Source organism: Colossoma macropomum, unplaced genomic scaffold, assembly GCF_904425465.1.
Source record: "Colossoma macropomum unplaced genomic scaffold, Colossoma_macropomum, whole genome shotgun sequence".
In the NCBI taxonomy this organism is placed as follows: domain Eukaryota; kingdom Metazoa; phylum Chordata; class Actinopteri; order Characiformes; family Serrasalmidae; genus Colossoma; species Colossoma macropomum.
Genome location: NW_023494791.1, coordinates 45,481,509 through 45,507,822, shown reverse-complemented (window position 1 = coordinate 45,507,822; position 26,314 = coordinate 45,481,509). Strand labels below are relative to the sequence as shown.

The 26,314-nt window shown below is 41.1% G+C and overlaps 1 protein-coding gene across 4 annotated transcripts in view; it reads right to left on the bottom strand.

Annotated features, from left to right (window-relative positions):
- The window catches only part of lclat1 (lysocardiolipin acyltransferase 1), a 35,051-nt gene extending 20,375 nt beyond the window's left edge, over window positions 1–14,676 (bottom strand). The window contains exon 1 of one of the 4 annotated variants that reach the window (XM_036575158.1): window positions 14,612–14,676. The gene's annotated coding sequence lies outside the window, so the exon portion shown is untranslated. Of the gene's footprint in view, window positions 1–2,460; window positions 2,620–8,898; window positions 9,017–12,702; window positions 13,032–14,611 lie in introns of those variants that run through there. The other 3 variants (XM_036575155.1, XM_036575157.1, XM_036575156.1) reach the window with 3 other exon arrangements.
- Between the last annotated feature and the right edge of the window lie 11,638 nt (window positions 14,677–26,314).

Sequence of the window (26,314 nt, the reverse complement as noted above, 5' to 3'; positions counted from 1 at the left end):
TTATTGGCTTTTGCATAATAATATTAATCAGGCTAATTAAAGCACACAGTAAAGAACACAGACTGGCAGAAGGCTCATTTGCCTTCTGCAAAGGTCAATATCACAATAACGATTACCAAACATCAAACTGTGCAGCTGTGAGTAACACTTAATGCCATCATATTTTATAGGGTACAACATCCAGAGTGGAATTAAGAACAGTCATATTTTAAATCGCTGTCAAAAATATCTGACTATGTTTCAGCCCAAAGCTCTCCAAGAGGAGGGGCAGTGGCCAGTCCGGCTGGAGCTTAGAGTTAATCTTCTCCACTCTGTGATGTCAGTACGCTCTGAGTCATTACCGCAGCTTACGCTACTTCCATATCCCAGAGAACTCATTCGGACTGACCGCATTGTTTCCAACTATAACTCAATGCTTCAATGCGGTTTAGCCATGTCCTCATCCAGACAGCCCTTGCTGGAGCTGTCCATGAATAATACATAAACGTCACAACATCGCATTTTTTGCAGTGATACAACATATTTTTGATTTACATGTAAAAAAGAAATTCTAACATTCGTTTAGTCAAAGTCTTGTTGCCAAAACAAGCCATTTCAAAGGCACATACATTTAAAATACACAAAAACTGCAAATGGCATAGGGGACTTTTGTTTTCTGTGGTTATATTATTACTCTGGTGCCAAGCTGACATCAAACTTGTGCCAAAAATGCAACAGTGGCGGTAAAGAGTTAATTTAGTATCACAATCCTGTCTAGTAAGTGAACAACACGGCAACCAGCCCCGCGGCAGCTGCAGCAGCGCGACCGCCAGCGTGCTTCAAACGGAAAACATTTCGAAGCAAAAAAAACAAGTCTTTTCAAGCCAGAAACACATGGCAGTTTGTGTTTAAGGTGTGGTGAATTCAGACTGCCTTAAAAATCTAACCAGCGTGCTCAGAGACCTCCACTGTTAGAATGTTTAATCACTGTGTTTCTCTCCCTGGAGTTCGCTGGTTTAGAGTGGCTGCTGAGTGACTAGTTGTTGTGGGTTTCAATAATATAATTTAGAAACAAGCGATTATGCTTAAAGCCATTTCTGTCATTGCTGCTGTATTGAATTTTCATTAAGAATAGTCAAATTTTAATGCCACAGGTATTTTGGCAACATGACAATCTCTTTCAGGAATATTAAGGAGCGTGTTTGTGTGTGTTTTTTGTTTGTTTGTTTTTAAACAGAGCAGTAGAATCCTTTCCAATTCTGTGTTTCCTTTAAGATTTTTTTTTTTAATAGCGGTCAGACCCAGGTCAGACCCCACGCCCCCCCGGACTGGGTCAAGACCACCCCTCCTTTAACCCCCCCCTTTCCAGCCACTGAAGATCAGGCTCCGGCCGTCAGTCTTAACCACTTCATTTCCTTACCATAAAGTTGTAAACAAACAAGATATATCGTTCTTAACAGTAGCTCGCCCTCGTTGGCTAGCTGGCTAGCATTAACACATTACAACGAGCAAGTAGCCGGGTTTCCACATACTAAAACAGATAAACAGTCCTTCGACACAGTTTATTCATATTTCAGACCACCATTGTCTGCAAAAGTCCACAAAACGTAAAACTGAACTTCAATACTGCAAAATAAGGTCAACCCAGCCTCCTCACAGTGCGCTATGTTCACTAACTACAGCTTGCAAAAACATTTGAATAGTCCGCACTTCGGCTCAACTCGGCTCTCGCCGAGTTTTCTAATTGCAACTTCATGGCTTTTTATAAAATTCCGGCTGGTGCTGCAAAATATATACAGTGGAAACACTCCAATTCATGTGAAAATTAATTTTATAGCATAAAATCAAACTGCAGCTGATTCAGAGTAGTATGCAGTACACAACAGAAGGTAGGCATTTTTTTTCCCACGGCTTTGTGGTTGAGCTGTTGTTGCACCTAAACGAATTCACAATAATAGCACTTACAGTTGTCTGGGGCAGCTCTAGCAGGGTAGAACTTCCAAGAACTGACTTGTGGCAAAGACAAGTCACTGAGCTCTTCAGTACGAACCATTCTACTGCCAATATTTGTTAGAGACTGCATGAAAATATGCTTGATTTTATGCATCCTTTCATGCAGTCTCACCTATACATGCTGAAAACAATCAGAAAAAAGGAAAGTAAATGCAAAGCAACACATTTATAATGCTGAGGATTTGCTGAATCAATATCTATATGCAAACTGAAAAATACACAAAAACGTTTTACCCATCCGAGTAAAATCACCACTCTGGAGAGCTGCTTCCTAAAGCTCTGTTTTCAGCGACTTTAAACACTGTTTTGGGTGGACAGGAGGCCATATAGAGACAAAAAAAACATCTTTTAATAAGTCAATATACGCACTGATGTGGTCTTAGACAGTTGGCATGATGCTAACTGGTGGGATCTAAGCTTCTATTATTTGTTAGCTATACTAGCCTTGTAGCTCAGGTGCAAACCTACCCCTTTAATCAGAAAGAAGCCAGTCCACATTCAGATCTGTTCCAGTTCCTAACAGACCTGACCAGACAATGATCATAACCGATTAATTCGTTTTTTGGTCTTTACTGTCACTGCACATCACTGCAGCCGTGCCCAACCCTTCTCTTTCTCCATGACTCAGCACTCGGACCAAAGGTGAGGTGAGGTTGTTATGAAATCATTCCTTTTTTCCTCTCTCAGCAATGGAAAATATGAAATAAAAGAAGAGGGGGGGGGGTGATGACTCTGCAGTCGAAACACATGCGATTACCTCCAGTTTAGATGCACTCCCACGCATGGGACAGTGGGTCAGAACACGTTCACACATGGACCTTTGAGGCCTCTGGACAGTGGGAAGTGGCGTGTCAGTGGAACGATAGTGTTTTTGTTAGGTCTAAATGAGGTCGAGGGAAAGAAAACAATACTTTCCATTATTATCACTGCATGTGAAGTGGAAACTAGGGGGCTGATTCACAGTTCAACCAGTGTTAAGACTCTGGCGGACTTGAGCGCTGTGGTGTCATCATTCCTAAGATGCACGTCTGCTCTTCATCCAGTATGACTACAGTATTACTGATGAATCTGCAGAGAACTATTTGATTAGCTAACCTAACCTTTGGCTTCTCTTCAGTAGCTTCTACGATCATTTAAAGTTCCTTCCATGAGGCAAGTAATTTCTTTTTTATAGTGCAATGAAACGATTAGCACCATCATTGTTTTTTATTTGCAATCTGCTGATTGTTATCAGAGAAAATGGCCTAAACTGAAGAATAACAAACCATGTATATCCTTTAAAATATTCTAAAATATTTTAGTGGGAAAAGATACAATAAGAAGCTTTTCTAAAAACGTAATTAACAGTAATATGTGACAAAAACATACAGTGTATATGATAATTAAGCCCATCAGACTCCATTTCTTACTGTAACGCTGTATCTCATTTTACCTCCTACTGACTTTAATGATGACACTGCTGCAAAGACAATAATTGCCATGTTGGGAAACAACTGAGAGAATGTTTAAAAAAAATTAAAGTTATAAAATTATGAAAATATAATACTTCATGGTTTCTCAAAGGTATCTAAAGTTGAACTCCAGAGCACCTCCGCTAGAACGATGGAAAACATGTAAAGCATCCGGATGTGGATTTGGAACCCGTGTCTAGCAGTCTGGACTTTCTCCAGCAGGGGGAGTTCTCAGTACACAAGTTGCTTTAGTGTGCATTCCTTTAGAGAAGAAACAGCCATAAACCTCAGCAAAATCTAACAAATGCACAAATGTGTTTGTGATAACTTAAGGACAGTTTATTACCAAACGATATCGACTTACTCAGTATCAATTACACAGTCTTCCTTAAAGAATTACACTACATCAGTTAAATGTTAAAAAGCTTCTAAGAACAAGTAATAAATTTATCTGCTGCTCAAACTGTTTAAATGCATCAGCCAATAACATTATCTAAGTAAATCTGACACTGCAGACCTGCTAAATTCTGCTTTTTTTTGGACATAATTTTCAGCCTTTTTACTCTTTTGGACAAAAAACAAAAGTGCCACTTTCATCCATTTTCAATAACTATAAATTAAGTGCACCCCTAACTCACCACATTGACTAGTTGTAGCAGCCCAATATAAGCCAAAGCCAGACTGAAATACCCACCCACAGCCCAACTCCCACTCATGCAGAACAGACATTCCTCACATTCAACCTTCTTTTTCCCATTCGGTTAATTAAAACCTGAATTTTCAGGGAACAGGCGGACAATTACAGCCCTGAAGCCTTTGGGAATAGTGTTCCTCTGCTGTGCTGCAGAGATGAGGCATGTCAGACAGTGTGTCAGAGGTCCCGAGAGGTGACCCATCCCTCGAAGAACGCGCTCTTGGTCCACTCTGCAGTCTGCTGAGCAACAATGGAAAAACCAGCAGACTTTGACCCGTTACCATCCATCCAAATCTACATCCCCACACACACACACACCGAGTTAATTACTGTCTGTGCTGATGAGGGCAGGCCGTGGGCGGGGTGGAAACTCGGCTTTGATTACTTTTTTCCACTGCACTGCATGAGAACAATATCTAAAAGAGTGAATGAGAATAGGCGCTCAGCCAGGACACTCACACACCACGTCTGCACTACAGGCGTTTAACGATTGGAACGGCATATCATACACAAAAGCTGTGCCATGCCGAGTCACGCAGTCTGCTTTCAGAAGATCTGACCCGATCAACGTTAAGTTCAAGTCACAATTGACTAAAGAAAATGAATACAGCACAATATGATACCAATCCGAGCATTTTTTTCTTTTAAACTGTAGCATTTCATTTAGAACAGCTATCTAAAAGTATATATATTTCAAGCAAACGATAACAGGGCACTAGTATTCCGACAGGTGAACATAACTGAACTTAGACTATATGTTCAAAAGTATGTGGACACCTGATAATCACTTCTATATGGCCTTGCTGGACACTCCGTTCCAAAACCATTGACGTTGGCAAGCAATAACAGCCTCCACTCTTCTGGGAAGGCTTTTCACAAGATTTTGGAGTGTGTCTGTGGGAATCTGTGGCCATTTAAGTCAAAAGAGCATTTGTGAGGTCAGGCATTGATGTTGGACGAGAAGGCCTGACTTGCAATCAAGCAACTCATCCCAAAGGTGTTCACTGGGGTTGAGGTCAGGGCTCTGTGCAGGCCACTGGAGTTCCTCCACACCAAACTTGTCAAACTGTCTTTATGGAGCTCACTTTGTGCACAAGGTCTCAGTCATGCTGGAACAAGAAAGGTTCTTCCCCAAACTGCTGCCACAAAGTTGGAAGTATATAACTGTCTAAAATGCCTTTGTATGCTGCAGCATTAACATCACCCGACACTTGAACTAAGGGGCCCAAACCCTTGGAAAAACAGCCCCAGCACATTATCCCACTTCCACCAAACTTTACTGTTGGCACTAAGTGCATGTAGTAGCCTTCTTTTGGCATCTGCCAAACCCAAATTCACCCATCAAACTGATAGATAGTGAAGCATGAGGCTCCAGAGAACACGTTCCCACTGCCCCAGAGTCCAGTGGTGGCGTAGTTTACACCAACTTACTAAACTGTGCTATTATGTCATTTTTTAAAAATTTTTTTTTGACAAAGACTGAGCTTCAAGTCCACGTGTTTGCTCCCGAGTCTGGTTTAGAGTCAGGGTCTGTCTCAAAATTAACAGCGGATAAACTGTTGTTGCTGCTATTATTATTATTGTTGTTGCTGCTTCTTGTGGCAGTAAAAAAAAAGCAAAACAAAGTCCTAAAGTCCACATCACCCCACTCACTTAACCCAGTCTGACAATTTCCCACAGTTATTTTCCACTTATTACCTCAATAAAAGGATTCTGTTACTAGCACAGGCCAAGTGTGTGCAAATGTTGCCCATTTCTAATAATTTTAATTCTAATATAATACTTAACTATCTAGTAATGATAGCGTATCGTTGTTATCACACAACCTACTTTCCTTCGCTTTGTTATGTCACATCCATTCATCTGTTTTTTTTTAGGCTAGATTTGTTACAGAATCAGATCAGATTTGTTATTTTTCTCTCATATCTGACCCAGCTTTCTCTGCTGGTCTTAACCCAACAAAGATACTGAATATCAGATTGGTGAGTAAAATGCATTAATCACCTTGCCAGATGTGCTTCAGCCTCAATAAACATCTCATCCTTTTAAAACAAATCACTCAAACGCTTTCTGGCCTCTACCTTCAACATCTTGCAACATTCTGAACTTATTAGAGGGCTCAAAATACCTGAAGATGGATGGATAACAACCATTAAATTCACTGAAGACTAAATCCACTTGATTTAAAAGCAAGTCTAGATTAGAGAGTGTGGAGTCAACATCAGAGCGCTTCATTTGGCTAATGGAGTTGTAAGCTGTGGTCTGTGGGGGGGGGGTCTCATTCTTGGGCTTAGTTTCTGAAAAATGTTATATCACAACTCGTCATGTGGCTGTTATATCATGGTATTTGGTTTTTCCTTTATGATTTTTTACCCAATTTGGTCATGATTAATTCAGGCATCCCTCTATCACACAATGCCACCAAGCCTGGAGGGTGAAGCTTAGCATCCAGGACAACTGAAGTCCCAGAGCAAATTTTTAAACTGCTGCTAATGCAACGTCACTGGAAAGCTCAACAGGCCATCAAGGTGCCCTGCGATTTAGTATTTCATACCCAAAGGTCGTGTCACTCAAACTGTTCTCACCTCAGGCTAAGTGTGGGTAATACGGCAAATATCGTAACACAAAACATCACATCAGTTTTTCTGAGGTTTGTGAACAATCTGTAAAGCCTGTATGATTTTAGCCCATTTTTAAGCCCGAATTTCACGATTGTGCTGAATTTCAGCTTCATCGGCCGTCGTTTGCCGTGCAGTGTGAGGGGAAACGATGCCCGATTAACTGTCCAAACGAGCTCGGACTGAGCAATCGGATGATCGGATGGATTTCTGACATGTCCGAAATTTTGGTCGCTTGTCTCACAGTGTGAGCAGCCTCACGAACCGATTTCTCAAAGTCGCCCCCAAAACCACACACAATCGAAACCACCGCTCCTGCACAGAGGCATCCATATATGACGACTTTGCTCTGTTTGACTGAGTTGAATTGCAAAGTATAAATAAATACGGTGTTTTGTCCTCGTCGAGCTGTCTGTAGACTGCCTGGTCCTCAGCTTCAGCGCACAGTGTGGCAAAAGTTAGCAAAGCTGTTTTAGCGGTTTGTCAATGGCTGAATCTGGCTTCTACATCAAAATAGTGCACAGTTTGTCCAGTATGGAACTGTGCACAATGGCTAAATCTCAGAAGGCTTTTTATTAGACATTTGATGCACTTTATGGGTGCAGGAGCCACTGTTTTAATATTTGGTGCACTACAAAGGGAGCAGGGAGCCACTTGAGATTCAGCCAATGTTCTTGCTTGGGACTCAGAGGCACAGCGTGTTGTTTAGAATGAAATAGCTTTACTGGAAATTGTCTGTAGACAGAGCGTCTGTAGTGGCTGCGTTTCATGTGCAGTGTGAGCACCCATGTCATGTCAGTCGGTCCAAGTGTTTTCGCACATCGTGTGCACATAAAATCGCAGACTTTGGCCGAACATGAGGGGCGATTCAAACATACAGTGTGAGCTGTCACCAAAGAACAAGATTTCTAAAATATGCCCGGCTTAAGGGAGAAAATGCACCAGCAAAAATGTAGTGCCCTAATCTGAAAAAGGTTATGAGAAACTACAGTGTTTTTTTATTATTTTAGTATGAAAATCAGTCAGTGGCATAATGAGCTGCCATCCAACCAACTACTTGCTACTACTGGAGTTTATGCAGTTACTGTACATGCGTTTGTACCTATGATACACATACGAAAGTGCACTGCAACACCATTAAATCACGATAAACATAACATATCGCCCACCCCTACCATCCATCCACTACAGAAAAAAGACTTTATATATGAAGCAATTACTGATAGGCAAACGAAGACACTGAACATTCAGTATTAGTGACAAGCACCATCATGCTATCTGCACACTTGAGCCAGCTCTGATTCCCTACACACAGCAGTGGCTAATTCCACTGCAGTGCCACTCCTTTCCGAAGACAGGGGAGAATGCAGCAATTGCAATTCACTTGTTTTCTTCCAGTAAATCAAATAACCACAGAGAGGAGACAAAGTGGGAATTGCTGCCTTCGTCCTTCATGCTTGGTTCATGCATCCAATTAGACTGGCTCTACTCCATCCCAATGGGAAACCGTATAGAATGTAGACATCACTGCGGAACTTAGGGCAGCTGTAATTGTAAATTCAGTCATTTGGGTTATCAAAATATCAAGTAGCCAAGTCATTTTTCCATTTAGTTAATAGGTTTAGTGAGGAGATCTCATCTCTGCATGCACTTTTGCCTAAAGACCATACACATTAATGCATGTTAGAAGTAATGACTAATAAAGCACTGGTGAAACAGCAGACCTGACACATGTAAAAGGCCTTCAATCTTCCATACACACACAGCAAAACTGCACATAAAATGCATTATGTGCATAATATGCAATCTGTGATTGCAGCCCTCTTATTCAAACATTAGCTGCTGTAGCCTCTTCCTATAGTCCCCCTATAGCGGCCATTCTGCCAGGGCAATAAAAATCAGCTTGGATATTTTTATTAATGTAATCAAATGAAATATTTTTCCCCCGTTATCAGATTGTGATTGTTTAGCTGCTAGCGAGCAATGAGGAGTGAAAGCCAAGGGCTGAGCCCCTTCTGCGGCTGTGCTGAGACAAAAGGCTGGTTTGCAGGTTTCTACATATCGAATTGTGTACAGCTGCCACAATAACAAACAGTACTTAAACACAATAAAAACACTTGTTAATGTTGACTTGTTTGCTCACCTACAAAGATGAAAATCTGGTTTTGTAAATCATGCTATCGAAGTGAATTTTATCAAGAAAACGGATGCATAGTTCAACCTAGGGATCTCCAAAACAGACGACAGCCCTTTGCGCTGGACAGTGCTCACGGGAGACCTATGGGCAAATGCAGCCACTGTTGCTCTCACTGAGTGTCGGTAATTGCTTTGGAAAATCTTTAGGGTCAAAATAAGAGAAAAAACCAAAAGTGATTAATCAATATTAACTACAAAAACAATGCTACACACAACAATGCCTCTGGAAGCATCAACGAACAATTTCACATAATTGACAGCCCTAATATATAAATAATACATAAGACTCAAGCAGCATATTGCACATATTTCATAAGCGACAGACGTTTTGCACTCCTAAACTTGTGTCTACAAATATGAGCAATTTATCAGCCTCAAAGTTTCAAAGCAAGTTCAATGCACATTAGACTGATCTAATAGGGGCATTTTTACTACATCATGACCAGCAAACACACTCCTCCTCATTCCCATAAACCAACAAACCAATGTGACACATCATAAACATTACAGCACACGCTTCAGAAGTGTCCCACGCAGATGCCATTAGGCACTGACAGGCTTTCTGACTTTGCCCATTACTGTCAGTAAACTGATTTACGGTGGAGGCCTATTAAGAACTTTGTACTTCTATTTATCTTAAGGCCAACTTGGGCACTTCAAAGATGTGTCTGGTTGGTTAAAGTGTGACACGCCAAGACAACTGAATGTCAGGCAATCAACGTCTGCACCTGGAGAATCAGGTTTACACTTTAACTGCGGCGGACTTCAAAAGAAATTAAACACCATCCTACATGTTCCAGGATCTGAAATGAAGGGTAAAGACAAATCTTGTCTACACAGATGCAGCCAATTATGTCAAAACTCACCAAACCTGACCAGGTCAACTGTACTGTCTTTGCACTTCAATAGTTCTGTCCAGATTCCTTAGGGCCCCAAAATGAGGTTCAGCAAGTATAACGTGATTTTCTTAAATGTAACACGAAAAGCGTGATTTCAAAGAAACTTACCAAGTCAGAATTGTTTACAGTGGTAGTGATGGGAACCAGATGGTTGAACAGTTTAATGCCTCTATAAGCTCCCTCACAGAGAGTTATTACATGAAGTGGTTATGAATATGCTGGCTGATGTCTGAAACAGCTACAGCTAAAACATATTTTTAAATATATTTATGGCACAGAATGCACAGCATCGTGAAAACAGTCCTCAACAAAAACTGCCACGATTTACCAATATTTTACCATCAACATTACATATAAAAACTCAGAAGATGCGTATCGGACCACTAATCGTTTTGAATAGTAGATAAAATGGCTTCGTTTGAATTGTAACTAGTGAGACTATGACCACCAGAGTAAAAAAATCCAGGTCGGCAAGTTTCTCTACAACGCACCATTTCACATCTAACCACTCTAAATGACTTTGTTTACATCTCAACAACTGAATTACGCCCATTTTAAAATCAGTTCAATTCCCTTCAATACTTCATGTGACAGCTCACTGAATGAATACACTGGAAAGCTGATTGCCAGGCAGGGCTCATATGGTGCCATGGCACTGGCACATAAAAACATAGCCAGAAGCAGAGGTTACAGCCCAATTCAGTCTGTAGTCCACTGCCTCTCGCCATGCAAGTTACAATAATCAATTACGGCATTACCTTGTGGGCTCAATGCTGTCACAGAAGCTAAACAGCTTATAACCAGCTCACCACTATGTTAACGTTATGTAGTAATGATTAAAGCTGCATCACATGTGATGACAGCTTCTCTATTAAACTAGCTATGTATTTAATTACCCACTTCATGGTAATGTCCAGATGCTCCAAGTCACACTAATGCTAAATGACCATGACTATGTTTTACGCCAAGAGCAAAGTTTCTTTCACTCTCTCAAATCACAGTAGCACATTATTATCAAAAAGAGATGTATTAGGAATACAACGTGTTCACAAGCCTTTTCAGTGCTACCATCACTAATGTTATTGAATAACAAGCTTAAAGCAGAATTCCAGACATTTTTCAAGCTCTGCAAAATTAGTTGGTTAAGATATAAACAAAGTCGTTCAGAGTTGTTTGATGTTAAATAATTCATTTGTAGAGAAACTTGCCGACTCAGATTTCTTTTCAGCGGCAGTGATAGAAACCAGGGGTGCTGATGTCTACAATACAAACAGCCATTTCATTTACTATCCAAAACCACCAGTGAACATATACGTGTCTTCTGAGTTTTCTATGTAATGCCTATGAGGGCAAAATAATGGTCACTCTGAAAAATAAGTTTTCTTTGGGGGCTGTTTTGCCTTGCAATGCCCTCCACAATGAATGGATTAAAATGTTTTAGACTAAAACCCTCTCAAACAATTACTGTGAATCAGTGTTTCAGACATCAGTCTGAGTATTCATTACTATTTCATGCAATAACTTTCTGTGAGGGAGCTTTTAGAGGTGGATGTCTGGTTCCCATCACCATCACTGTAAAGTTTCTCTAGAACACAGGTGCACAACCCCCTCCTGGAGGGCTCGGCGTCCAGCACGACTTGGTGATTTACCTGCTCAAACACACCTGATTACACTCATCTATGTAAGCAATGTGAGCAATGAATGCTGCCTGTTGAGGCAGGGTTGCCACCTCAGCCCTGTAAAATTGCTGAACACTCAATCAGTGGCATGATTTTTTTTACTAAAGAAGTTATCAACAGTGCACATTCCCCAATACACTGTCCCTTCATTGATGGTATTCTGAACTAATAAAATATATTCATATAAAAAAAACAGGTTTATATGGTGTGTTTGAGCAGGGCAGCCACCACTCTGAATGACTTTGTTGACATGTTAGCCATTTAATACTGCAGAAATTTTAAAAAAAATCGGTGGAGTTCCCCTTTGAACGTCTTTGCAGCCTCAAAAAATAATAGCAACGATCTAGATTTATAGCTATATAACGTTAATGACCAACCATCAATAAAAGGAGGAAGGAGTGTTAGTTAGCGTCGACACCGGCTCGACAAGGTAATGTTAGAACACACGAGGCTGACAGCAAAGCTAGCTTAGCTTAGCTTAGCCTAGCACCACAGTTACTGAGGCTAGCTAGCTAAAGCTTCAGCAGCTACTTTTAGTGCTATAGTGCTTTAGTGCTACAGCTGCTTTGCGCTCCTAATATGTTCTACTACAACATAACAAACGTTAGTTTGGCTTGTTTCTACTGCAAAGGGCAGCTAGTTGGCTAAAGCTAGCGTCTAAATGATGGGACCACTCGCTTTAGCCAAGTTCTACAGCAACGACTCAGCTAGTTAGCTTAGCATAGGGGTGCACAACGCCGGTCCTGGAGGGCCGGTGTCCAGCACAGTTTGGGGGTTTCCCTGCTCAAGCACACCCACTTAACCTGGCAATTAAAGGATAAGTGTTGTCAGGTGTGTTGGAGCAGGTAAATCAACAAAGTGTGCTGGACACCGGAGCTGTGCACTCCTGGCTTAGCTTGTTGCTAAGTTAGCTACCCAGCTAGCTAGCGTATACAACAAAACTAAAGAAACTGAAGTTGGCTTCTTATTCGAGTTTGCCCGGTCCACCTTAAATGGTGCAGCAGTTACATTCAGCTCAGTACAAAACCAGGTGTGTCTCTCCGGTTCAGCCAAGTTTACTACAACAGCGTATCTGGTTTGTTTCTAATGCAGGTTAGCTAGTCGTTTAGCTTCAAACACAGACTTCTGCTATCGTTACAGCAGCAGGACACAACAAACCAGCGAGTCACCTACCCAGCTAGGTAGCCAGTCAGCTAACTACCTCAGCTAGCATCCAGTAGTTACGGTCGATAACAACCCAATCAACGCATTTTCCGCAGGCGTGCTTTTGCTGTTTGCTTCGGCCCACAAATGTGAATGTAGGTTAGCGCACATTCAGGACATTCAGGCGTGTCGGCGGCGAGGGTGCAGGCTGGAAGGATGCGGGCTCGCGGCTGTTTGGCGTGCGGTGGGCGCCATGGTGCTGCTATCTGTCTGCTTACACTCCAATAACCTCTCAACCCTGCTTGAAATCAGGGCCGAGTCGGTCAGCAGAGGCCGCCGTTCGGTATGTTGAGCGGGGCTATGTTTGTCAGACCGCAATGTTAATGAACTTTAGGTTAAACGAATTATGTTGATGCATTGACGTCATGCTCTTAATGCTCTTCTAGCTCAAAGGGGAACTCAACCGGTTTTTCAAAAATTTCCACAAAAATAAATGGTTGAGATGCAAACAGAGCCATTCAGAGTGGTTTGCTGTGCTCCCAGTCATAAGAACTGTTCACAGTGGTGGTGATAGGAACCAGACGTCCACCTCCAAAAGCTTCCTCACAGAATGTCATTACATGAAATGGTTATGAATACCCAGCCTAAAGCCTGAAACATTGTTTTATTATAGTTTTGTTACAGTTTTGGCTTAAAATGTAATTGAATCCAAGGAGGGCCATGCAGTCAGGTCAAAATAGTCCCCAACGAAAACTTATTTTTTAAGATTCATGATTATTTTACCATCAACTTTAAGCTTAGAAGACGCGTGGAGGTTCATGGTGGTTTTGGATAGTGAATAAAATGGCCGTATTTGTGTTGTAGAAGTGGTGACCCCTGGTTCCTATCACCACCACTGTAAAGAAATCTGAGTCCCTGCAGGGAAACATTTCACACCAAACCACTTTGATTGACCCTGTTTACATTTCAAGGACTGAATTGTTCGAAAAGTTTGAAAAAATTGGTGGAATTTCTCTTTAAAGGGACAAAGTGGAAAATTTAACCATTGCCACATTAGTTATGTGTTGTCAGTTAGGATGCCTACTCACATCTTCGCGGGCTGCAGTAGTCTGTAGAGCGAGATTTTAAGGATTAAAAACTAGGAAACCATCTTCTGGTGATGTATCTTTAAGGTAGAGGGTGGGGTGGGGGTACTAGCAGACAGGCTGTTTTGCAATGTTTTTTCTCCCACAATCCTTCACAGACAGCTCAAAACAGTTTAAAAAATGTCAGAAACAGCCGTGAGTGGAGAGATGCTGCAGCGGCAGAGTTTGTAATAGAATATAATATATTTTTAAACGTGTGATGTGTCAGCACAGCCTGCACAGGCCTTCTCAATTCTTCACTGTCCAAAGAAAACCAATTATGTCCAAAATACTCATCACTTTTATTTATATAGCGCCTTTCCCATGCTCAAGGATGCTTTTCAATCAAGGAACATCAACACATTATACATCAACACATTAAACAAAAGGACAATACAGGTAAACATTCAAGTATAAACGGAGCAATGATAACACTGTGAAAACAAGTACGCCTTTAACAGAGATTTAAATGAAGATAGAGAGGTCGTATCCCGAATAGACTGGTGGAGAGTATTCCATAATTTGGGAGCTAATACATTAAATGATCGACCACCCATAGAAGCCAGTTTTCAAATACTCAAATGTCAAATACTGTAGTTACTTTACATTCAATGTAATTCAATGTAAAGAGCTTTTATTATTAGCAGTTTTGGAGCATTTCTATTGGTTTAATCATAATGAAACTGTCACACAATGTAAAGGACAGCTGCCTTATGCAAATGGTGTAGAAAAGGAAAAAAAAAAAAAGACAAATACATGTTTTTCTTGGAAAGCGATAAAATGTGCATGAACACTGAGGAGGAATCTTTGTATACCTGCTCTAGGAAGGTCCCTCCTGCCTCGACTGCGGCCTTAGCTTTGAAACACTGCTAGTGTCTGTCCTCGCAATCAGGATTCCTTTATCTGGGAGGGATAGCATGTTTGCGTAATGCATACTGGGTACTGTAGTGAGGGAAAACTGTTGGACAAAAAAGACACAGAATTGTGAGTTCTGTCAGGATGAGGGATGTAATGCTGAGCTACAGTATATTACAGAACATGATAAATGACATATTAACTGCTAGTTTTAGGCTGGAATGCCCCTTTAGTAACCTCGTCCAGAAGGATGTTGCTTTGCAGAGACTTTTAAGCAATGCTGAAAGGGTTAGAGGAGGCTATTAAATAACCGCTGCAGACACTGAGCAAATATTTTCTCGCTCTTGTTGGAGAGCGCTGCTCTTCTTCTCGTCCAAACTGAAGACAGGGAGTGGAAGTTGTGTAACTGGGACCTCCATGAGTTATCATAGCGCTCCATTTAAGGGCAATGGAAAAATGGACAGCTCAACAAATAAACCCTTTTAATAGGGGCCAATCCTGCCATCACATTATCTCAGCACCAAAGGATGTCTCTCTGTGTGTGTGTGTGTCCCTGCATGTGTGTGTGGCCCCTCTCTTAGTCAATCTCAAGACTTTCCATGACCTGGTCGCTGTGGCATGTGCTTTATCTGAAGGGATTGAGTTTATCTGTAAACTACTCAAGGGTCAGCGTGTCACTGAAGAGGTCAAACCAAAGACCTGCAGATCTACGCCGATGCCAACTTGCTGTCTCATTTTTCTTCCTGAAGCCTAAGCCAAGGTGAAATGCACCAAACCTGTCCACTGTGCTAAAAATGGCCAGTGTTACTCTCTTAGGTTACCATACATGGTGTAACAGTGAGTAAATGGCTTAAGTTGGCTAAAATATTTTGACTGTTGCAGTGTTGTTATGAACATGACAGTAATAGTGTCATGAACAATGCAACCTGCATGCACAACAGCCAGGAGACATAAAATGTAGATTTTGCACAGTCGGATGGACAATATGGCAATGTTTTTCATTATTTTTTTGGGGTTTTTGGTTTTTGGTTACATCACAACATGCTTTTCTGATCATATCATGGATATTGTCAGTACATAAAGTACCCCTAAAGTTGTATATATGTTACATGCATTATAGTGTAAACCATAAACTATAATCTATGTTTAATATAGCATTGTTAAATATGTTTGTGTATATTTTATGCTCAGGAAAGCACTGAAAGTGGCATCCCTAAACCTCATAAGTAATGCGAAGATTTAGAAATATGCATATGCATGCAAATTATTAACGGTTTCTTACTTCCTGGTTTAGATGTTTTCCAAAGATGATACCAAAATAATGTAACTAGCAAGATTTAAAAAATAAACTGAAAAAAACTGAACAACAGTTGCTAAGTATTGAACAGTGCTAAGGAGAGCACAGAGGAGCCTATTATGCCAGTGCAAGCTTAGCAGGCTTATAACTTAGCCTAACACACCATAGAACAGGTTGCATTTTGTCTTTCTGTCACTTGTTTAGCTAAAAGCTAAAAAGCTGTAGTATGCTATGCAACTGCTACCTGGTACCAGAGCAGCTCTACACACCATATTTGATAGTTTGTTAGATAGATATGGAACATAAATTGGACACTGTCGTAATTTTAAATACCACTATCATTTATCTGTTTTAGCTAATGGCTAAATACACAGTCTAAACATCTCAAACAAGTTAGCGATGTCAGCGCAGTCATGTTCTGTAGCTGCATGTTTCCTGATGCCACATTATCCTCTTATTTTCATAGGATAGTATGATAAGTTCAAGCTTATTCGTGATGATGCAGTGAACTCTGCACTATGGTTATACTTGAAAAAGGCAAAAAAAAACAAACAGAAAATTACATATAAGCCTCAAGCCTAAATACACACGCACACACACACACACACACACACACACGTATATAGATATTCAGTATTGTTCGCTCTGTGTTCACTCTTTGCCTTTATTGCAGCTTCCATCCTGGTGGGAGACTCGCTTTCAGTTTTTCAAAGAAATCTGCAGTCACACCTCCAAAGTTCAGTCTTAGAAGTTGGTTGCATTTTCTGCGATCGAAGTAATCCCAAACACATTCAGTGATGTTGAGGTCTGGACTCTGGGGTGGTCAGTCCATTGTTCTGAGAACACCAGCAGCTTCTTTATTTGGTTTCTTCTTTTTGTGTCTCATTTTCTCAGTAAGGGCTTCTTGACAGCTACACATCCTTTCAGACCTATAGTGGAGGAATGGACAGAAACCCTGATCTGCCGGGTCTTCCATGGTTGTTATGAGTCTCATTTTCTCTAAATAATATTTAATTTTAGCTGCTGTTAACTGCATTGGATTATATCTCATGTCCTCCTCCTGAAAAATGAATTGCTTGTACGTAACAGTCATTTTGACTGGAAATTAAATAACTGAAGGGTCTCCAGCTCCAGCTCATTCTGTCTGCCTCTGTGATTCTTGCACAGCTATGTTGACAAGCAGCAAATTAATTTCCCACGGATCAGTCACTCTTTTGTCTTTTCATCTCTGCCATTTCCTCTTGGCATATCAGATCATTCTCGTGTTTTGCCACCATTAGCAGAGCAGTGAAGTACACGCTGAGGCCCAAAGCAAGGCGGCTGCACACACATTCACATTCAGGACTAAGCAGAGCCATTCATTTGCAGTGCCGTGACCTGGCCACAAATAAAGAATGGACAATGACCAGAGCTAATACGTGACAGAGAGCACACTTCATGGCTTAGAGGAGCATTAGAGGATGCTGCTGGTACACCACCCTTCAAAGGTCTGGAGTCATTGTTTTTGTAACCACTTCACATTTTCTGCAGCTTCAGAAATTAAATCATTAATAGGAAGCTAATAATTAAATAAGTTAGATGTGTCCAGAAAGATGGAGACCCTCTTATTGTTCTCCAAAAAAATCTGAAAACACATTTTGGTGGTTAGTGTGAGTCCAAACTTGTGTAGGTCTTCAGCAAGAGGGCTGATGGGGCCTTGGATTTCGGTAGCAGCTAGGAGTATCTGCTGTCCTGGACACATCCTCCAACATCCTCTTACATTCAACTGATGACTCTGCACGGTAGTTGGATAGTAGTAATGCTAGTAATGCTTTATGTGATTCAGTGGCAAACCATGACTATTAGAGTTGAGCCTTCAACTCAGGCTGTATATATCAAAAAGGAGTTCTATTAGAATGCTCATTTTTACTACCTCTCCAATAGGATTCTAGTAGTATGTTAGCGCTAAGCTAACAGCAGTTCATATGAAAATTTTTTGGCTGTTCTAGATTCAACACGACACGGACATTTGAGCTTGCAAACACCATCCATATGGTCTATATATCACCGCTGTCGGGACAAAACCTTCCATTTCCGTTTTTGTCATTTTTCATTTTGTGACATCGTTTGAAAAAAGCAGTTGCCCTTCATGTTCTGTCAAAATTTCCTGATGCACAGACCAATATAAGTGGTCCAAAATTACTTGAAAAAACAACAATTCTTCACTAACTTCCATTAAAAATCAAGCATGTTTTTCCTTGTCCTGTAAAGTTACCTTTTTGGAGACACAAGGTTTCGTTCCGACAGCAGCGATATCCCATACATGAGAAGCCTGCAACATTCATTAAAATATTTTACCATGTATGTTGCAGTTTTACAGCACAGCTGTCAAGACTCAAGGTTTACGCTTGAGACTCACGGTGGGTGGTCTCAGTTTTTATCAAATAAAACCTCCATATTTCTATTAGGGCTGAGTTGACAGCTGTGTTACAGTGACACTGTCAGTAAAGAGTCCTGCCATAGAGCTGCTGCTGTTTTCCATTTCTTACAACTTCCTGAAACCTGGTTAGACTATGGCTTGTATTCACAGTCACTGTGAATGTCTAGAAATTCCTAGTATGATGTTCTCCCAAAATTGGTCCCACCCATTGTACATCAACAAGTGATTGGTTCATTCCACTGTAAGTCTGTAATTATGTTAATCTAAAATGTAAGGCCTTCAGTTCAGCTCCTGAAGTTCTAACCAATGGGAGAACAGCTTTGTAAAGATGGTTCTTCCAGGGTTCTTTAGTAAAGACAATGGTTCTATATAGAACCATGAATACTCAAAGAACCCTTTTGCATGATTAAAGGGTTCTTCACATCCATGGAGAATGTGCTGATGGTTGTATCATAGGTTGAAGATATAAGCTTTTTGAAAAGGGTTCCATATAACACCAAAAATGGTTTTTCCATTGTTATGATGTCACTAGAAGATGATGCTATATAGAACCCCTTTTCAAAAAGGTTCTATATAGAACAATCTACAGCCCATTCTCCATCAGTCTGAGGAACCCTTTCATGATGTAAAGAACCCTTGAAGAACTATCATTTTTAAGCATGTGCCCAGGCTGTGTCTACCTAGATATCACAAGGAAGAGAATCCTAATTGGATGTTTTTCTGATTTTCCTTTTGGAATAAGTGAAATAAAAATATTAATACAAAACTTGCATTCACAGAAATTATTAGGTCTTCTCTAAAGGGCCCAGAAGGCCCTGTGGGTTTCCCACTGGTGTGATTAAGGGTGCGCTATTCCCTTTTAGGGACGTGTCTCAGTGAAAGACCCCTATTGACTATTAATGCAAGTTAAAGTGCCCTTGTTCGTGACTCTGTGCGCAAGCGAGAGACTCCGTGCGATTCTTAATGTGCTCGTGTGACCTTGTAGAGTCCTGTGTGTGTGTGTGTTGTGACTGACAAGAAGGATGAAGACCTTAGGGGAGTAAGTAAGGAATTCTACAGAGAATGTTTTCTTTCGGCCTTTGGACATTGTGTCTCGGGCTTGGATTTATTTTAAAAGGAGGCTATTGATAGCACTTTAATGAGGCTTTATTGGAAAGAATCCGGGCCAGATTGTTGTGTTTTTTTTCCCCCCAACATTCTTGTCACCTATGACCTCTCCTTTTTCGGGAGAGGACAGGGGGAATAAATAGTGTCAGAGAAGTGCCACAGGAGATTTATTTTCGTTCTCTGCTTTTCATAATCTGCATTCCAATCTCCAGTATTCCATTTCTCCTCCTGCACTTCATATTCGTGATGCTATACCCGTTTAATTGGGCTTCAGTGTCCACTCAGGAGACTCGCTCACAGTAGATATTCAGATATCATAGTTCTCTCTCTCTCCGAGTGCATTTTTTCCACCACATTCTCCAAGAATAGAGGATTACCGGAGAACACTGGCCACCTATTTATATCAGTGACGGTAGATGGAAGCGTGGCAGTGTGCAAATTAGCGCATTACCATAGTAAAACATACACGCAGGTCTCAAACAGAGATGCAATGATTGAAGTAGCAAAAGCTGGCAGACCAGACAGACCATGTAACATCTCCCCATTATGCAAAAACATGCGTAGCAGATTCATCACAGACTAAATAAACCAATAAACCATGTGAGGCCATGCATTACAGTGATTTTCCACAGTTAAGGTGTGACAAGTGGAGTGAATTACTGTACTGTATGCCTTCAGAACAGCATTAATCTAGTCTGAAATTTTGGTCAGAACCTGGATACCCTAGAACTCTCTGTCGAAACCTGACCTGACCCACAGGACCAAGTTTTAAGTCGAAACATGATCCAAGCCCAACAGAATTTTGTCCAAGTCCAACATGACCCATGTTATTGTGCTTTGAGGCCAAAACTGACCTCAAGAAAATTCTGTCCAAAACTGGTCCAAACAAGCTCATCATCACCCAAAGTGCAGAACAAAACCTTACAGATAGCACTAGTTAAATTACCACATAGCAACAGTAATAGCTGTCATTGTATCACAAACCAATATATATATATTGCCATGCAAATACAATGCATTTTGCAAGGGAATGCAAAATATGAGGTTTGTGAGGGAATGCAAAAATTATGCAAGGGAACGCAATGTTGTGTAAAATGGATTACATACAACATATTGAACAAATTTAAAAATAGTTTTGGCTAAACAAATTAAATATTAACAACCTTTTGGCTATTAGTTTCCATGCATCTGTTGCCTTACTAAGTGCATTTCATTTATGGTAAAACCAGTCTGACATTGTCCTAAAAGTTTTTTTGTTTTTTTTTCCTGTGAAACAAATATCGTTTTGCTATTATTTTATGAAGTAATCTAAAGAACTTCATTGCAGCTTACTAATGGTTAAATGGTTAAAATGCCCAGATACCTTTTGGGGCCACTGTAGTTGGTCTCATTAGTGATTCTTAAAATGTCTACAAAACAATGTTTTTTTATTAACTTGGCTCATTAATACAGAATTCAGTTAATCTATTCAATCGAGTATCTTACAACAACTTCAGAAGTTGCTTAGCCAGTCAGATTTTTGAACCTGAACCATCTACTTTAGAATACTGATTGCTAGCTGATGTTAGCTGAAATGAAGCCATTGGACCCCTGTGCAGCAGACCAAAAGCACTGACCTGTAACTTTCCATCTTAATGTTTCAGACTAAAACTCTATTTATCTCTCTCTACCTCAGCAGTGCCCACATATCCAGATGGAGCCTAAAAAAGCAGCTGTTTTGACAAAAGCCCATAGAGATCTCTCTCCTTCTCACACTCTCACAGTCCTGGGAAAAGAATCTTTCCTTTACACACAACTCTCTCTCCCTCTCTCTCTCTCTCTCTCTCTCTCTCTATCTCTCTCTCCTGTTGGCCACAAAAATGCACAAAGGTCAACACAAATTATTTTCTAGTACATTAATTCTGGCTCCATAGCCCCAGCATGCTGACATGTACTGTAATCTGACATAATACTGTATTATGCTCATCACTGAACATGTCACTATAAAAAGCTGATGGGAATTTTAATCAGAGGTAGAGGACAAAGGGACAGACAGACTGCGTGTGTGTGTGTGTGTGTGTGTGTGTGTGTGTGTGTGTGTGTTTGTTTGTAGAGAGACAAGGGGTGTAATGGAAAGGGTAGTGCATTAGATCATAGGATACGCCCATGATGCAGACAAAACTCTTTTATATATATTCACTATATGGACAAAAGTATTGGGACACCTACAAATTGCACCTACAGGAGCTTCTATGACATCCCATTTTAAACCCATAGGCATTAATATGGAGTTGGTCCCCCTTTGCAGCTATAACAGCTTCCACTCTTCTGGGAAGCTTTTTGGAGAGTGTCTGTGGGAATTTTTGCCCATTCATCCAGAAGAGCATTTCTGAGGTCGGACACTGATGTTGGACGAGAGGGCCTGGCTCACAATCTCTGTTCTAGTACATCCCAAAGGTGTTCAGTGGGGTTGAGGTCAGGGCTCTGTGCAGGCCAGTCAAGTTCTTCCACACCAAACTCACCCAGCCAGGCCTTTATGAAGCTTGCTTTGTGCACTGGGGCTCAGTCATGCTGGACCAGAAAAGGTTCTTCCCCAAACTGTTCCCAAAAAGTTGGAAGCTTAGAATTGTCCAAAATGTCGGCTGAAGCATTATCCCTCCTCCTCCAAACTTTACAGTTGGCACAATGCAGTCAGGCAGGTAACGTTCTCCTGGCATTCGCCAAACTCAGACTCGTCCATCAGACGCCAGATAGTGAAGCGTGATTCATCACTCCACAGAATACATTTCCACTGCTCCAGAGTCCAGTGGCGGAGCTTTGCACTACTTCATCCGATGCTTGGCCTTGCGCTTGGTGATGTAAGGCTTTCATGCAGCTGCTCGGCCATGGAAACTCATGCCATGAAGCTCCTGGTGCTCAGTTTTTGTGCTGATGTTAATGCCAGAGCAGAACGCTGGCGACTTTTATGCACTATGTGTCTCAGCACTCAACGACCCGCTCTGCAACTTTACGTGGCCTGACACTTCATGGCTGAGTTGCTGTGGTTCCTAAACACTTCCACTTTTCAATAATACCACTCACAGTTGATCATGGAACATCTAGGAGGGAAGAAATTTCATGAACTGACTTGTTGCAACGGTGGCATCATGTTACAACACCACGCTCAAATTCAGTGAGCTCTTTAGAAATGCAGGCATATAGATGCTACAGATTATACAAAATTCTCGCAAAATGCTGCTACTTTACATGCACAGTATTGTATATAATCCATATGGGGCATGTTATTATTACATATAGGTGCTCATATTTATGTGAAGCTTATAGGGCATATGTATGACACCAGTTCTAGAGTTTGTAAAAAGCAAATCTGTGTGTGTGTGTGTGTGTGTGTGTGTGTGTGTTTCTGACACCTCTAGGAAATGACATTACTTCTGGACAGAGGGTGCTGCAGTGTGTGTGAGGATAGAAGAGGGTGTGAGTGTGTGAACTCAAGTGACAGGCCTGAAAGTGCAAGCAAGAGTGTGTGTGTGTGTGTGTGTGGTGTGTGTGTGTGTGTGTGTGTGTGTGTGGGGAGGCTTAAAGTGTGCTGACAGACAAGGATCAGTGGCAGATTGTTTCCACTGGAAAGAATTCTAGGAATGAGAGAGAAGAGCTATCAGTGACTGAGCACTATGACCCTGACAATAATTTAAAACACACTCTCACACACACAACACACACACACTACACCACTCTCCATGTGGCTTGCCCCCTGTTGACAGCCCCTTTCAAACACAAACACACATTTTTTGTCAAGAAATGAATGATGAAGAGTTATTTTCCAATAATGCTGTAGAAACAATACAACTAACAATCTCACTAAGGTTACACAGTGCATAGTAAACCCTCATAGAGCTACTTTCCTATTTATCCCACCATATAGTTCACCGTAACCGCCAGAAGACCACCTGTCCACACATCATACTCATTTTACATTGACCCTTCCTGATCATTGGACTTTAGCATGCATATAGACTCCCATTGTGATGAGGTGATCACCTGATTCTGACCACACCTGTCGACCCGTCCACTGTGACGACTTCACCAGTTGCCTGGGTGAACTGTAACATTGTCCACTGTATAAATAACTCTGCTGTGGGTGGCAATTTTCCAGGAAGTGTCTAACAAGAGCCTCTATCAGGGTGGAATGTCAACTCACTCTTTCCAGGAAGTAACCTGAAGACCTTGGCAGGGAACCGCGTCTTCAGTTAACCCCCCCCCAACCATTGATCCGTGATTCCATCCAACCTGTTACCTAACTGTGGGCAAAATGTCACGAGGGAGGTTAAATCTGCTGCACCCCTGCAAATCCAGGCACCACTGCACCATGAGCCCAGAGCACCGAGCCAACGTTCTCCAACAAACCCAAGCGCTGAGGTGGTGTGTACCTGTGCAATGTTATTAGAAGTTTTTCTCCCCCATTCAGACTGGTTAATCTGGTTTGTCAGTTCTTATTCTATGTGTCTTATACACTCTTATAAAAGATGGTTCTTCAGGGGTTCTTTAGTGAAGACAGTGATTCTACACCAATCAGGCATAACATTATGACCACCTCCTTGTTTCTACACTCTTTGCCCATTTTATCAGCTCCACTTACTATATAGGTGCACTTTGTAGTTCTACAGTTACAGACTGTAGTCCATCTGTTTCTCTGCATACTTTGTTAGCCCCCTTTTACCCTGTTCTTCAGTGGTCAGGACCCCCATGGACCCTCACAGAGCAGGTACTATTTGGGTGGTGGATCATTCTCAGCACTGCAGTAACACTGACGTGGTGGTGGTGTGTTAGTGTGTGTTGCGCTGGTCTGAGTGGATCAGACACAGTAGAGCTGCCGGAGTTTTTAAGCAGCTGTTTCACTGCTGGACTGAGAATAGTCCACCAACCAAAATATCCAGCGTCCAGCATCCTGTGGGCAGCAGCAGATGAACTATCGTCTCTGACTTGACATCAACAAGGTGGACTGACAAGGTAGGAGTGTCTAATAGAGTGGACAGTGAGTGGACACAGTGTTTAAAAACTCCAGCAGTGTCTGATCCACTCGTACCAGCGCAACACACACTAACACACCACCACTGTTACTGCAGTGCTGAGAATGATCCACCACCCAAATAGTACCTGCTCTGTGAGGGTCCATGGGGGTCCTGACCACTGAAGAACAGGGTAAAATGGGGCTAACAAAGTATGCAGAGAAACAGATGGACTACAGTCTGTAATTGTAGAACTACAAAGTGACCCTATATAGTAAGTGGAGCTGATAAAATGGACAATGAGCAGAGAAACAAGGAGGTGGTCATAATGTTATGCCTGATCGGTGTATATAGAAACAAGAACACTCAAAAAAGATTTGCATGCTTAAAGTGTTCTTTGCATCATGAAATGTTCTTCAGATTAAGGGAGGATGTGTTATATGTGGTTCTATATAGAACCAAAAAGCGTTCTGCTATTGTTATGATGTGAAACATTTATCAATAGAACAACCATTTTTAGTGCTATATAGAAACATATACAACACATTTTCCATCAATCTGAAGAAACATTTCATGATGCAAAGAACGCTTTAAGCATGCAAATGGTTCTTTGAATGTTCATGGAGCCCTTAAGAGCCATCTTTTTTTTAAAGTATATATGTATATGCGTCTATATGTCTTATTTTGAGTGTGCCATGCATGTGTGTGATTGATGGGCATTTTTATACCATTTTTGCAATTCATAGTGTTCTAGAATGTCCTCTCCCATTCAGTATTTTCAGAATGTTCTCTCATCATTCACACTGTTCTGCAATGCTCTCCCCCTGTTCACACTCTTCTAGAATATTCACCCTCATACACACTGTTCTAGAATGTCCTCCATCATCCTCATTGTTCTGGAATGTTCTTCTTCTATTCACACTTCTGGATTGTTCTCCCTGAATTAATCCTTATCTGTAATGTTCTCTCCATTCACAATGTTCTAAAATGTTCTCCCTTATTCACATTGTTTTAGAATGTCCTCCCCTTTCACAGTATTTTAGAATGTTCTCTCTTATTCACATTATTCAACAATGTTCTCCCTTTCTGACACTGTTCTAGATTGTTCTCTCTCTATTCACGCTGTTCTGGTATGTTCTCCACCATTTAAACTGTTCTAGAATGCTCTCCTCATTCACAATGTTCTAAAATGTTCTCCCCTTTCACAGTGTTCTAAAGTGTTCTCCTTCATTCACACTGTTCTGGAATGTTCTCCCCCATTCACACTGTTCTGAAATGTTCTCCCTCATTCACACTGTTCTCAAATGTTCTCCTTATTTACACTGTTCTGAAATGTTCTCCCTCATTCACACTGTTCTCAAATGTTCTCCTTATTTACACTGTTCTGAAATGTTCTCCCTCATTCACAGTGTTCTAGAATGTTCTCCTTAGTTCACACTGTTCTAGAATGTTCTCCCCCATTCACGCTGTTCTGGAATGTTCTCCCTCATTCACAGTGTTCTAGAATGTACTCCCTCACGGACACTGTTCTGGAATGTTCGCCCTCATACACACTGTTCTAGAATGTTCTGTTCCATTCACAATGTGCTAGAATGTTTTCCACCTTTTACTGTTCTAGAATGTTCTCCCTCATTCAAACTGTTCTGGAATGCCAGTTGCTGATATTAACATGCTGGAAACGTTGGGTCGGTGTTCACTGGGCTTTAAATGTCAATCGATTCCATCATTAATTATTTCATAACCAGGCTTAGCCCAGAACCCTTCTGTACGGAGACCGTAGGGATCATTTTGTGTGGAGGAAATTTTGTTTATTTATTTTCTTTATTTTCTAAACACATTGTTTTCAGGCAGTTTT